This window comes from Alligator mississippiensis, chromosome 3, assembly GCF_030867095.1.
Source record: "Alligator mississippiensis isolate rAllMis1 chromosome 3, rAllMis1, whole genome shotgun sequence".
Taxonomy (NCBI): Eukaryota; Metazoa; Chordata; order Crocodylia; family Alligatoridae; genus Alligator; species Alligator mississippiensis.
The window spans coordinates 164,843,330-164,857,737 of NC_081826.1; the positions used below are offsets into that span (position 1 = coordinate 164,843,330).

Below are 14,408 nucleotides of genomic sequence, written 5' to 3' on the forward strand. Positions count from 1 at the left end.
GAGCAGGGACTGCCCGCAGATGTCAGCAGCAGAATTGGCAGTGAGAGGGGGGGCTAGTGGCAACCGCCTGCAGAAGCTGGCGGCAGCTTCAACGGTGGCCAACCTCAGGGGGGGCACGTGCCCCCCCCATGCATCACCTATGGTGCCAATACATGAGTGGGTAGGCTGCTCTGACACGCATGTATCAGAGCAGACTCCATTAATTGAGTCTGCTGGAGCATAGCAATTGATGTGCTCCAGCTGCCTCCTGCATCTCGTGTATCAGTTTCCCCATGCTTAAAACTAGCAGTGGGGGCACTTTATCTAAAGCTCATGGAACAAGTTTTAGTTCAAGCACCTCTGTCGCAATTTTTAACATGGGGACACCAATATATGAGAAGCAGTGCTGCTTTAGAGAGGCTCTTGAAGCTACTCTAATTAAAATGTTGCCCCCCAAACACGTGCAAAAGCGCCCATAGATGATATATGTTAGTGGCTCTTGAACAGAATAGTTCTGGTATCTTTAGACACATAGTGGTGGGTGCCAGGGAAGGAACTGAATAAGGGATAGAGCACTCTAGATTACAGATGCTCAGATGTGCCCTGTGGCACCTTACCATCTGGCCCAAGGGCTCCCCCTGGGCTTGAAAATTTGAGTGGGGGGAGCAGTGCTGCTACTCCTCTGTTGCCAAATTTCCAGACACAGAGTCCTGGGCCCTGCAACCTAGATCAATGCCTGAGCCCAGCATGGAGGATGAGGTGGAGGCCCAATCCTGGCATGTGGGGGTAGTGCCAGGCCTCTGGAGCTCAATCTTGGTGGGACGAGGTGAGGGGGGCATTGCTGCAGACTGCAGACCGACACTGTGCCAGCCATGGGGCCTGCTGGGCCAAACAGTTGAGCACCCCTGCCCTAGACGCATCCTGTTCAGTGCTCTCCCACTCCAGCACCCACCCCTTCTGCAGACTGACTACTGGGCTCCCTGGCCTCCCATGCTCTTACACTGCTAGGTGCAACAGGAACAAGGAAGGGATGGGGAGGAGGAGGGGGATGCAGAGTTTCCAACTGGGAACATGGCCAGGCTCCTCAGCCAGGACTAGGCATCTCCAGGGCCAGGTCAAACTAGGCACATGCCTAGGACCCTAAGTGATGAGGCCCATTTGCGCTTACTTTACATATTATCATTTAAAAAAGTAATATAAAATTTCGTTGTCAGCTAGGAGCCCACGAGTTCCTTAATCCAGCTCTGAGTATCTCTGTCTCAGACCAGCTATGACTGGAACCCAAGACACCACCTCCAGGCCAGCGTGGCTCAGGGTGTCAGTGCCCAGCCTGCAGTGGCGCAGGAGCCCGGCAGCCCCCGCTGGCCCGAGACGGGGGAGGGGGAAGGAGTCTCCCCCTAGCTCCGCCCCCAGCTAGCAGCTACTGACCCTACACGCAGCCCCCGTTGCCCCCGAGAAGCTCACTGCGCCTGCGGACATTGCGCCACATGACTGCTCCCTGGAGCCAAGCGCGCTCCGAACTGCCTCCCAGGAACGGGGCAGAGCGAGGTTAGGCCCGGGATGCACGCAGGCGCGCTGGCCTCGAGCGCCCCCTCCCTCGCGCCGCGCAAGCGCACAGCGCTCCCTCACGTGGCTGCCACTGGGTGTGTCGCTGCCTCCCCGCGCATGCGCGCAAGAAGCAGAGGGAGGGGGCAGCTCCACCCCTCTCCCTGCTCGCTCCTCCCTACCCACCCCATCACCCATCTCTCGCTGTCCTCCGCTTGCGGAGCCGCTGCGCCGCTCCGTCCCTCCCTCCCCCGCCCCGGCCCTCCAAGCTTCCTCCTGTCTGTGCCATGGATGGGTAAGTGCCCGCCTCGCCCGCCGGCCCGGGGCAGCCACCGCGGGGAGGCGCCGGGGCTCCTCCCCCGCCCAGGCCCCGGCCGGGCAATGTCGGTTGCTGTGAGTGAGGTGCGCCCCCCCCCGCCCCCCGTGGGGGAGCGGTTGGTGCCGCCCGCCGTGTGCGCGCGAGGGACGGCGGACGGCACCACCCAGGGCGCGGGGGGGGGGGGGCGGCGAGTGGGGCTCGGTGCTGGCATGTACCATGAGTCTGACCCCGGCCCTGGGCAACTTTGCCGGCGCGGCCGGGCCGAACCATCCGCACCCCCTCCCCCCTCCATTCCCCTCCCCGGCCCGGGCGGGGCGCGAGTTTCGGGGCGGGTCGAGGCCTCTCCCTGCAGCCTGGCCGCGGGGCCGGGTGGGGAGGTGGCTGCGGTGCCCCGCCCCGCCGCGCCGGGCCTGCTCTCTCCGGCCCGCCAGCACCCCGATGCCCGCGCCCGCTTGGTGCCTGTCCCGCTGCGGGCTCATGCAGCCGCCGCCTCTCTTGTAAGCAGCGGGGACGGGTGGGGTTCCCCAAATTTAAGCACAGCCACCCCCCCCTCCCGCCCGGAATTAAAGAGAGTGGCACCGACCCCCGTGGGGCTTACTTATTGGGATAGGAAGAGGTGATTGGAAATGCTTTTCCCTTGCTGGTTGCTCTTGCTGCTGCCTGCTGGTCTATAAACAGGAAGTCAGCCACGCGGGAGCGCCAGGTCTGCCTGAAGTGGAATGGGAGAGAGAGTTGTGTCAATTACCAGCTAGCTAGGTGGTAAGGGGTGGCAAATAGACTGCGACAGCTCCTCAGCTGGCAGGGGAATAGTGGGAGAAGGCTGCTGGGAGGTCGTGGTGCTAACCCATTGCTCTGTCTGTTTCAGAGCACTTGTAAGAACTGCAACAAAAAAAAAAAAGGTGCAGCTAGGTGATGGCAGAGAGGTTAGGAAACGCGCTGCATTGAACTGCCCTGGGTACCCCTGCTCCTCCTGCTGTGTCACTGTGTCAGCGGTAGTAGCAGAGCAGTCAGTCGGGAAAACGCAGTGGTTGGAAATAGGGTTGTTGGTTGTTGAAAATACAGATTCATCAGAAGTTAAACGTTTTGTGAACATGTCCATTTGCACTGTTTTGCTTTAGACAGTGGAAGGGAACATTCTGATAAGGGTGTTTGGGGATTTTCTGATTTGAAGCAGCATTTTAAGTTCTGTGTCAGGTGTCGACATTTTAGAGAGCTAAGCTTGTAAAATAAGAACATTTGTTACAAGAGAGAGAGGGTTTTTTTTATTTGTTCATTTGTTTTTCCATATTTTTATTCTCTGGAAAACTTTGACATGTTTTGTTCCATTTCAGGATGGGAAAAGTTTTTGAAATTGTGGAATTGCCCAAGACATTGAAACTCCAGTTCTGCTTAACACTTGCTCTTTCTCAGTGTCACCTTGTGTGGTCTGTGGCTCAGCTGGTTCAAGTGTCTGCTGGGTAAAAATGCGGTCTTGGGTACGACTCCTAGCAGTACCTGAGTTGGTTGAGCATACGTGTCTTGTTGTACTCTATTTGCCTTTCAAGGAAAGTAGTAATAAGATCTGAGTCCTAAAGGTCTGGGTTCATCTGAAAGGACTGTGCCTGTCCTTTTTAAAAAAAGCTATTGTGGTGTTATGGGAACAGGTCCAGGTCCAGATCAGCTTCATGTCCTATTTGGTCAAATCCTTTTGGGGGCAGTTGCCTTCTCCTTTCGTTCTGCCTTGAGTAGAGATTTGGCCTGAACGGCTCCTGGCTTGTTTTCATCTCTTATTTTCTATGACTTTGTAATCAGTTTGTCTTTTTAGTTTATGGAGATTTTAATGTTTCAACAGGAAGGTGGGGAGAGAAAATGGCAGAGGTATGAGTTGGATGTAGAGCTCAAAAAGCTATTTTTAATTTTTTTAACACAAATAGGACAGTGACCTTTTTAGTATAAGGAGTGAATGGCATGTGCACATTGTAGGCATTTGACTAAAATTTTATTTTTGTTAAGTATTAAACTCTTTCTTCTACATTGGTACCAGTGGGACATTCTTTTTTTGCATAAAGGGTGACACCCCATAGTCTCCAGTAACAGAATACAGCTTGGCAAGGTAAAGGTGAATTTTTATTTTTTAAATGAGGTCGAGTAGCATTTTTATGTGCTAAAGCATACTAGATCTGCTAATACTGATTTAGACTACTTTTACATTGCAACTGATTGTGTCTTGTTAGGTACTAGACTTTAAATAGGCCTACCTTTTTTAGAGAGTAGATGCCAAGTATATTCCTTTAAGGTAACTCAGGTTGTATCCCCAGAATTGGTTGGCAGTGAAGCAATATCATAAAGTAATTCTTGCTTTTAGTAATGCATAATGAACAACTTTAACATTGAAATTAAATCCAATATTAACATAATTTGACTTTTGAGCTGCTAAGAACTTGATAATAGCACATTTGAATTGTGAAAATATTCTGAACAATATCCTTATTGCATTTTCCATTGTGAAGGAAATGAAACTTAAATATGTTTGTAGCAACTAATATGAATATTTAAGTACAGGAATCACATGATTCATTTCTATGGATACTAAGGCTAATCTGTACCCAAATTTGAGGTTTATTAAAGACAGAATTATCCTAAGCTGCAGATCAATAGCTGAGGTTCCAATTTGAGTGAGAACTTTTTTTTTTTCTTCTTCAAATGTAAATATTCTTTTTACAATGTATGGAACTTAAACTTTGCAGCATTGTTATGGTGTCTGCCGGATAGATGCAAACTCCTGCTTTTATTGTCCAAGATGAGTGAAGGAAAGGGGAAATTTGTAGTTCACTCACTTTAGATTGAGTGGCTTGTTTTAAAGGAACAATAATTAATGGCGTGGTTTTATTTTTCTTGTGTATACCAATAAATAGGGCAATTAAATATTCTTATTTCACTCGAAAGAAAAACACAGGAATAATACAAATGAACTGATTGGATTGGATCCATTGCTGCGTTCAATCTCCGGCTGCAGCTGCTTCAGCTGAGAAGCCTTTTGAATTCTGCTCCACAAAATATTCAAGCCTTTAAAGGTGCAATAATTACTCATTAACTACAATTCCAAAAGCTCTGTTGGCCACAATTTTTGCTTAGATTTGTAGAGGACTCATCATTAAAACTGTTTCTCAATCATTGTAGGGATGTCATTGTAAAAAAGCATAAAAATATCTATCTCAAGTTCTGGGTACTATTGACAGACTTAAATAACAATTTTGGCACCTACCAACAGGTACCAAATAGTAACATCTTTAACAAAAGATGACCATCTCCTGGAGCCTCTTTTCAAATATGCTTTTTTTCTAACTCTTGACTGACCATGCAATTTGGCCTAAAGGTTACCAAACTTCGGTCGTTAAAAACTTGTGGAGGACATGCAAGTGCAAATGTATGGGATCAAACAGAACATGATGTGCCAACAGTTCTCTTTTACACAAATAGAGCTCTAGGTTGTGCACCTTTGATGTCACTTGACCTCAATCACGTGAGCTCATATGTAGCCGTCATTTCTGGTTTTATGACAAACAGTTATTTTTAACTAGATTTTCCTTTAAAAGTAAATTTATGCCATAACTGCATCAGGATATGATGGAGTATTAATTGTGTAATGAAAGTATGCCTAGAGCAGTGTAAGTCTCTATATTTAATTCTTTTAGAACTTATTCCAGGCATTTGACTATTACATAGAATCTGTACCCATAGTTTCATGTAGTCTGCTATTGAAATTAAATTTTTCCCTTGGAAATTCAGGCGTAGAAACTAGGCACCAGTCTGCTAGAATTTGAAATTTTGAAAGGATAGCTCCCCAGCTACTGATGTACAGTCTGGTAGGACATTTAGCTTGTCCTGCTGGAAGAAACAAAACATGGTCTCCTAACATACTTGTAAAATGTAGCTCAAGAAATGGTTTCCGTACAATATAATATTTATAATTTCTCTCAGTCTTAACTCCTGCATCAGATTCTCATTATTTTTTCTTTAAGGTAGAATGACTATTTTCCCACAGTCTGAAAATATGTCCCCCTCTGAAGTATCAGAGGTAAATATTTTTATATGCAACATTGGTAAAGTATTTACCATATGAACAATTTTAATTTTTCACTTTGATTTTGTATCCTCACAAGCTTAGTTTTCCACATTTCCTTAATCAGAGATGTATTATTTCTATAAAACATGAAGATAAGAACCCACATGTTCAGAATCATGAAAATCAAGTTTTAGCACTCAAGTGTAAAACAATCTTTGATGTTGAGAAAGTTGGGGGGGGGGGTGGGGATGACGACAGTTTCCTTGGTTGCTAGATTTGACTTCACTTGTCTTAAGTTTTGTTTTAAAAGCTGATAGAATGAGTACTCACACATGAGTTTGTATACAAGTTATTGGTGTGTAGGCCTTTTGTGATATGAATTTTCTTAATCACAGAACTCCAGGTCACTTCAGCTTGCTGCCACTTTCATTCACATGTGATGCATGCACAATGGAATTTAGACAAGTTGGGAGGGGTCCCGATAAGTATCACTCGGCAACAAATTTTAAGAGTGGTAGGAGCAAAATAACAGACTGTTTAAGGAGGAAAGTTGTTCTTTGTCTTTAGGTGGCAAACCTCCTTCTAGGAGGCTATTTGCAGAAAGAAAACCTATGAATGCTTCATATGCTGAAGGGCGCGATGTTGCAAAGCTATTCTGCTTTTTTGCAAGGATGTGGGGCACAGTGTTGTGCTCCACGTGGGATAGGCTCCACTCATATTGTAGACCCAGAATATAATGCTGTGTAAATTCAACTGTGTAACCAGCGCTGGAAACATTAACTCAGATGACTATTAGTCATAGTAGAATACTTGTCATAGTCTCACCCAAAGCTCCATTTTTGCAAATTAAAGAAATATAGCAGTTGTGTATTGTATTTAATTGTAACACTCCCACTTGACTGTTTAATGAGTGTGTAATGCATATCACAAAGTCCTTATTGCTTTTGTTATGCTTTCTTTCCCTTCCTGACTTCACTCCACTTGTACAGATTTTTCTTTGGAACTATAACTTGTGTGCTTTTCACTATCTTTTTTTTTTTTTTTTTTTTTTTTTTTTTTTTTTTTTTTTTTGGATCTTCAAGTGTCCTGTTGTTTTCCCCCCTATTGTGTGCTCTTTTTCCATGTTCTTACTGACCCCCTTTCTCTGCCTGGTTTGCTCCTTTGCTGTCTCCTTCCTGCATATCTGCTGATGCACTGCCCTTTCCCTCCCCAGTGTGCTGTGTGCTAGCTACATCCATAGGCTGCCCAGGCCATTTGTGACACCTGTGCGACAGGTTGGCTTCCCCAGTTCTGAATCCTCCTCCAGCGTATGCAGTTTTGTAATCTCTTTAGTTTTAATGCTTCTCTTCTGGTGCTTCATGATAGTAAGAACAAAATGGGGATTTGTGGGAAAAGAGAATTTGCAATTTCAGCTGTCTAAAGTAAGATCCTACATGAGGAAAGTGCAGGGACCCTAAGATAAGTCACTTGGGCTCCATACAAGCATACGGTTCTATTCAGATATAGTTTAATACAGGATCGTGGTTTAAAAGAACAACCTGTAATTGTAGGTATTATTTCATAATAGTGGACGGGAGTCAAATTCGTAACTTCTGAAACTTTGAAAATACTTCTTTTATACATCAATTATTCAAAAAAATATCAAGCAGTTATTCAGAAAACATATGAAGTGATGTAGTATTAAGAATTTTGAAACAAGTTAGGCAGAGCAATTTTAACACTGTTCTGATGTTTATGGATTATATACATCAATTCTATAGGGGTGTGCCAATAAAAGTTTTGTTGGCTGATATGATAGCCAATTATTCACCAGGCATATCCGTTAATATTGATCTGATAACTAGTTTATAGGAATGCAGCTGAGGCCAGCCTGGGGCTGCATTTTGGAGGACAACATCCTGCAGGTAAGTCTGTGGAGAGGAAGGGGTTTGGGGGGACAGATTGAGGCTCCCAAGATGAGGGATGGAGTGGGGCTGGGGCAGGGCAGTGAACCCTGGCCTGGGACCCCAGGACTAGGGCGGAAAGTGGGATTGAGCTGTGGGCAGCTTGTCCAGGGTATCAACATCTTCGTGTTTGAAAATAGTGGCAGGGGTGCTTGAACTCGGTCTCATTGGAGTGGAGCCAAGCGGGGTAGGGGCAGAGGTGTGCTTTCTGCTGTGGACTTGGGGCTCTTCGCCCTGCTGCCTTTGTACTGGGGGCCGCGTCCTGGCTGTGCCACGTCTCCTGCCCGTTCGGCAGCAGTGGAGAGCCGTGCCTCCCACTGCTGGACAGGCAGGGGATGTGGTGTGGCCAGTGTGCAACCCCCAGGGCAAAGGCAGCAGGGTGAAAAGCTTACAGAGAGTAGCCTGCCTCTGCCCTCGCCCTGTCCAGCTCTGCGGGCCTCTGCCCTTGCTATGCTCAACTTTGCTCCAGGTAAAAGTGTCCCAGCGCTTAAAAATGGTGGTGGTGGCACTTGAACTAAAGCTCATTCAATGAGCTTTAGTTAAGTGCTCCCCCCACCCTTCCACTTTTAAGCACCTGGATGCAGATCCCCCAGATGAACTGCCCATGATTCTGTCCTGCTTCCCACTCTGGCCCCCCCAGCTCCCATTTGCTGCCCTGCCCTGGCCCCTGCCCCACTCCCTCCGTTACCTTGGGAGCCTCAATCTGTGTGTCGTTCCCCCCCCCCCATGCCCATTCTCCTCCACATACTTACCTGCAGGGAGCTGCTTTCCATGCTGCCTGGCTGCATTTGATGCATGTATACATCTGGGCGCATGCATATGGTGGTCTAGGGGCCCTGGCCAGAGGGCATATTATATTTATTGGTACATTATGGCTACCCTTGCCAAAAAGAACTGATAGCTGATAATGGTAATTTTCCTGTTATCGGTGTTGATTTGATATGGCACTGATATATCGGTGCACATCTTCTATAATAGTAGGTTGCTTTTGAATTTGAACCTTTCTTTGCTTGGTAATATGCAGCACGTAAGGTGTTCTTTTTAATTATGTCAAGATGAGAATTTATGTATAGTGTAACTGCTCCCTCAGTTCAAAATAAAGAAATCTATTTTGTGTATGCAATTAAATATTTTAAACACCTTAAATTGAATAACCTGAAATACTCCACCCCCTCCCTCACCATTTTTAATATTCATTGAGAGCATTTGCATCTTGTAGACTTGCCTTTTTGGTCATACGAAGCCTAGAAAAACGGGGTCCCAAGCTGGTTGGTTTATAGGCACCTCTTCTATACAAATATTAATAATCTTCCACATGCAGGTTGGACACAACATGGACCCTGTTCCTTCTGTAACTTCCTTCTGTGTGTTAAGGGTCCAATTCTTGTCCCTCAGCAATATGAATTTTTAAGACTTAAATCTAGGTCAGTGCAGGTCTTTTCCTGATTTTATAGTTTGTGTGTGTGCACGCATGCATATGTACCACAACATACCCCCTTCCTTCCCCCTGCCCCCTCCTCCCCCAACATTTAGACCAGGATCTGCTGTAGATCTGTAGAAACCTTGCCTCTTGTCACTGTTGGCTTGTTTCCAATCTCATCCACTACACAGCATCTCATCTTTGCTGTTGAAGGACTGGGCAGTAATAATGCTGTTATTTCCTATAATGCAGTGGAGGCTTACAAGGGGCAAAGTTAAGTTTGTCTGGGTATTTCCTGACTATAGAAAGCATTATTTTACGATCTTAACATTCTTATGTTGTGTGATTTTTTTTTTTTAATTTTTTTTATAACCTTTTCTATAAAAATATTATAAAAACAGGCTTAGTTTAAGCAAGATCACTTCTCAATATCATGGCCCAGAGAAGTATGTTCACTACGGTAAGAGTTCATGCAAAAACTTATTTCTTTAAATAAATATCATAAGAGGTATTGAAATAGGCAAAATCCATTTGCTGTTCATGTGAGGGAAGAGGCGCATCTTAGTATGATCCAGTTTCATATGTATCCATTTACACTGTATCCTTTATAGATGATTCAAGTTGCTAATGAATTTAATAGCAACATGATGTTGCCTAATTTTAATAATTCAGTTTTCAATATGAACAGCGTGTTAAAAAATAAGTAATCCGAGACAGCTTCAAAGGTAATATTATACAGTTACTTATAACATTGTGTGTATGTAAAGAATACAAAATGGAACGAACAAAATGTTGCTTAAATTTTTTTTAGTGGTATTTAGTTCATGGCTTGCCAAAGCCCTGCTTTTCCACCATTAATACCTATGAATTTTGGCCAGTAGAAAAGGCGGCTCAGACTTTGGGCTGTTAAACTGTAGTAGGTGTATTAAAAATACGATGACATTGTCTGGTTTGCATGTGAAATATGATTTTACCATTAAAACTCAGTTAAATCATAATTAATTAAAAAAAATTGAGTGATTATTGTTTATGCGACCAGCTGCATGCATGGTTGGGATACTTAGATAAGCTTTCAAATGCCTTGAAGACCTCCCTCCCTCCTTCCTTTTTCTACCCAATGGGTAGGGAGGGGCAAATTTAATTGAGGATCCCTCCATAGTTTGTATTTTCTGATACTTTCCAGATGTAAGCCAGTGAAGATAGGATACAACATTGTTGCTTCTGTAAACTCATTAACACATTGGTTTGGTTTTCAAGAACAGCAGAAACTTGAATTTCAAAATGATTCAGTCCACACTTGTATTTTCAGGGGAAGGGGAGAGGCAAACTTTACTGTCCTGTCTTTGTCTTGTTTCTTTTTTGTAAGGGAATGAAATTCAAAAATGTCTAATTGTGCATGTTCTCTAATGCAGCATTTGACGATAATTTGCTTTCACTTGCTGTTGATACCATCAGCTGAAACTGCTTTTTTCATACTGTGCATTATTAGACTATCCAGTTTCCTTTACCAAAAAAAAGAACATTCCACAACTCATCGCATTCTTTTATAATTTATAACAGTGTTTTTCTTTCTTCCTTAACCTTATTTACCACTGTCTTTACAATAACTTGCTCTCTAACTTTTTCCATTTTCTCTCTTCATTTTTTTTTTTTCATACAGTGTTGTTACAGATCTTATAGCAGTCGGTTTAAAGGTAGGAATCTTTTTCTATCCTTTCATATGCGCTTGTTACCCTCCTTATTTATAACACATTTTATTTCTTGCTGATGTCATACTGATGTTCACATACATCATGTGTTATTGTGCTACTTACGTCTATGCAATCAATGTTCCTCTACCTTTATTTCAGCCTTTGGTAATTTTATAGTAAACAGTGCCCATCGATTAATCTTTTGTTCTTTACAAGCCTGTGTGAATTTTTTTCTGACTAAATGTCATGCAGTTCTATTTGTTGGAGATTAACTTTAGGGGTATGATGCTATTAGTATTTTTGTTTCCCTGGTCTTAGTATAGAAACAAGCTATTGCTGGTTTTCATATTTAATCTACCAAAATGTAACAGGGATGCTTGATGTGTATATTGTTTCTAGTTGAGACGTATTATGTGCGTGTGTAAAATATATTGTGGGCGTATGTAATATTTTTTCCTAAGAATTTGGTTCTCAGGCCCATTTAACATTTAAGTCTTGTGCAGGTTTTAGTAAGAAACTGGAGTCAAATATTTTAAAAAGTCTAGTTTATCATCAGTGTTACCAGTAGGATTCTTTTTGCCAGAGACCCCCAAAGATTTACGCAGCCTCTCATCAAATTTGGTATAAAGTGAACTTTAATAGTAATCCCTAATCACTATTACAAGTTTCCTCCCTGTAATACAACCTGATAAGTGGCTCCTTTTAGATGTTACAGCAGCGACCTTTGGTGGTACTGGCCTTGGGTCTTCTGCTGGGTTTGTGGGATGTTTGTTTCTGGTTTTCCTGCAGTTCAAGCAGAAATTCCACAACTGCCCTTCATCTCCCTAGAGTAACAGCATGAACACAACTGTCCCTTTGTCTGTTACTTTTGTAACTTTCTCATCCCAAATTGGCCAGTCCTCAGGTTCCTTACCTCATCTTTTTAGACAAGGAACTCCAATCCTATTCAGCTGTTAGTTTCATGCCTTTTTAGGGAAACTGATGTACCTGGTTGGCCCACGGTACCAGTCACAGCACTCCCTTTTTCCCACTGCCTTATAAGGCACTCTGTACTATTTTATTGCTTAGTTCTGGGAAGGCCTAGACTTATGCTAAGAGCCTTAGCATAACTCAGTTTGCCCACTACAATCGGCATTACTTTTGTTTTGTGGTATTAGTTATAGGCCTGGGCCTCATTGGCTAGGGACAGAAATTCCACATAAATCACATAAGGGATCAGTTCACATTTGTAACACAACAGAAGCTCAGTGCACATAAAGTGTCTTAAAAATGGCCAAAGCTGGTTTAAGATATAGTATCTTAAACCTGGATGGATATAGTATCAGACTTAACTGATTTTTAGGTTAAATTGGTTTATTAAATGTCTGTCTGACATCCCTTTGAAATTCAAATGAGCTAACAGTTGCTCAACATCCCGCACCTCCCCTGCAAACTTCCCCCTCACAGGGTGGGCAGCCTAGCCTTGGCCCAAGCTGTCTGCTCTAGCGCCCCCGGCTCCTGGCTTGGGCTACTTCAGGCGTGTGGCTGCGTTTCCAGAATCAAAAGTGAATGTCTGTTCACTTGCTTAGTGGTTCAATCTGCACAGTTTATACTAACCTACAAAAATTGAATTAATTCAGCCTTGGGCTTCTTGACTGTCTGTACTTAGCTATTGTGCTCAACATTACTCATCTTATACAGTTGTGTGAGACTAAGATATGCATCTGCATATAGACATGTGACAAAATTAAGACTGCTTCATGATTTTAATATTGAATGTGTTGATTGTATGAACCTTTCTGGGTAGGGCAGGATATGAGCGCACAAATAAGCATTTAGATAATTTTTTTTTTAGGTATTTGGAAGGGAACATTCACTTGCCTTGAGATTAGCCACAGTGGACAAAAAGTGGGATAATTTCCTCAAATATATTCGAGCTCACTTTCTTCCTTCTTCTCAAATCAAAAACAAAATAAAGCTACTAGCTAAGCATGAGTAAAAAGCTAGTTTTAGTTCTAGTAAGCACGCTTGAGGGATTAAACTGGAGGCATCGTAATACATGTTAAAGTTTCTAAAACCTCTCGAGTAACAGGTTTATTGAATACAGGATCAATTTAGAGATTACACTACAAAGAGAAACTGTCGCTTTCATTTTTATTTTTGAGATATAGCTTGAAGAGGAGGTCCAGCTTCTGTCATGACATTGTTTCAGACAAAGTAGGGGGAATCGATATGGTTAAGTGCCAGTCCTATAAACCAGTGGTTCTGAACCAGGGTACTACAAGACATTGTCAGGGGTTGCTGCAATGCAGGTGCTGTTGCTGTGGTAGCACTGGCCATTTAAAACTGCCCCACATGCTCCTCCTATGTTAGGACTGTCTGATTAGCCGGAAGCAGGCAGAAGCTTACTGATGCTGTAGCCTAGCCCTTCCTGTCTGGTGCCCCCCCCCCCCGCCCCGTGTTCCTCCCAGAAACAGAGGCGTGCAGGATGGTTCCCCCCACCCCCGTGCCTGTTTTGGGGATGGGGTGGACAGGGAAGGGCTATACAGCATAATGCAACCCCTATTTGCGTTCAGAGACTCTTAATATAGGAGGGGCGTACTTGTGTGCCACAGCTCCTTCCTAGGCTTGCTGTGCAGTAGTTGGCCTGGTGCACTTTCACCTGGAGGCAGCAGAACCTGGTTGCCTCAACTTACTTCAGTGCTTTGTCAACACCAACAATGGTTAACAGTGGGGGTACTGCCACATTCAAAACAAATGGTAACCATTGTTCTAAACGAAACATAATTGGGTTAGGATAGCTTTTGCTGTTCTTTAAAAAAAAAAAAAAAAAAAAAAGCAAAAAACCCTGTCCTGGGTGGTTTTTTTTATAGTTTAAATGATTCAAAGGATATGAAAATACTTAATGGCAACTTTTGTTGAAGTTTGGATGATGGCCTGGGAAATGTGTTTTCTCTCTTGGCTCTACAACTGACTGACTTTGTGACTTGGGATAATGAAAATTTTTCCTCCACTTCCTGATCTGTGAAATGGGGATAATAATTTTCAATATGTGGAATAAACTAAGCTGTTTAATATTTGTAAGACTCCTTAAGATGCACAGAGGAAAGGTATTGTAGGAGCAAGTGCCTATATAATTGTCCTTTTTTTCCCCTTTCAGTCATTTCTGTGTTCTGTTTGTGACGCATCTGTCCAGTAGAAGGAATAACATAAACTTAAAAAGAAATGTAACAGGAAAATAAAGCTTTCAAGGAACATCTTTACTAGTGTATACTGTGCTTGATTATACTCAAATTTTCTTTAGATATACCAATATTTGTAAAAATATTATATAAAAAGCCACCTAAAGGAAGATTCTGTCATGTGTAGTTCCCATAGAATATTAAAAAAATTGGCCCTTACTTCTAAAAGATGTGTCGCTTATGCCATAAAAATATGTTCTAAATATAATTAACATTACTCAACTTAGTAGACTGCAGGAGCTGAT

At 43.4% G+C, this 14,408-nt stretch overlaps 1 protein-coding gene across 3 annotated transcripts in view; it reads left to right on the forward strand.

Moving 5' to 3' along the window:
* Window positions 1–1,701: 1,701 nt before the first annotated feature.
* Window positions 1,702–14,408, forward strand: part of PTBP3 (polypyrimidine tract binding protein 3) — a 111,857-nt gene continuing 99,150 nt past the window's right edge. The window contains exon 1 of one of the 3 annotated variants that reach the window (XM_059724622.1): window positions 1,702–1,819. The gene's annotated coding sequence lies outside the window, so the exon portion shown is untranslated. Of the gene's footprint in view, window positions 1,820–2,242; window positions 2,341–10,921; window positions 10,946–14,408 lie in introns of those variants that run through there. The other 2 variants (XM_014596346.3, XM_059724621.1) reach the window with 2 other exon arrangements.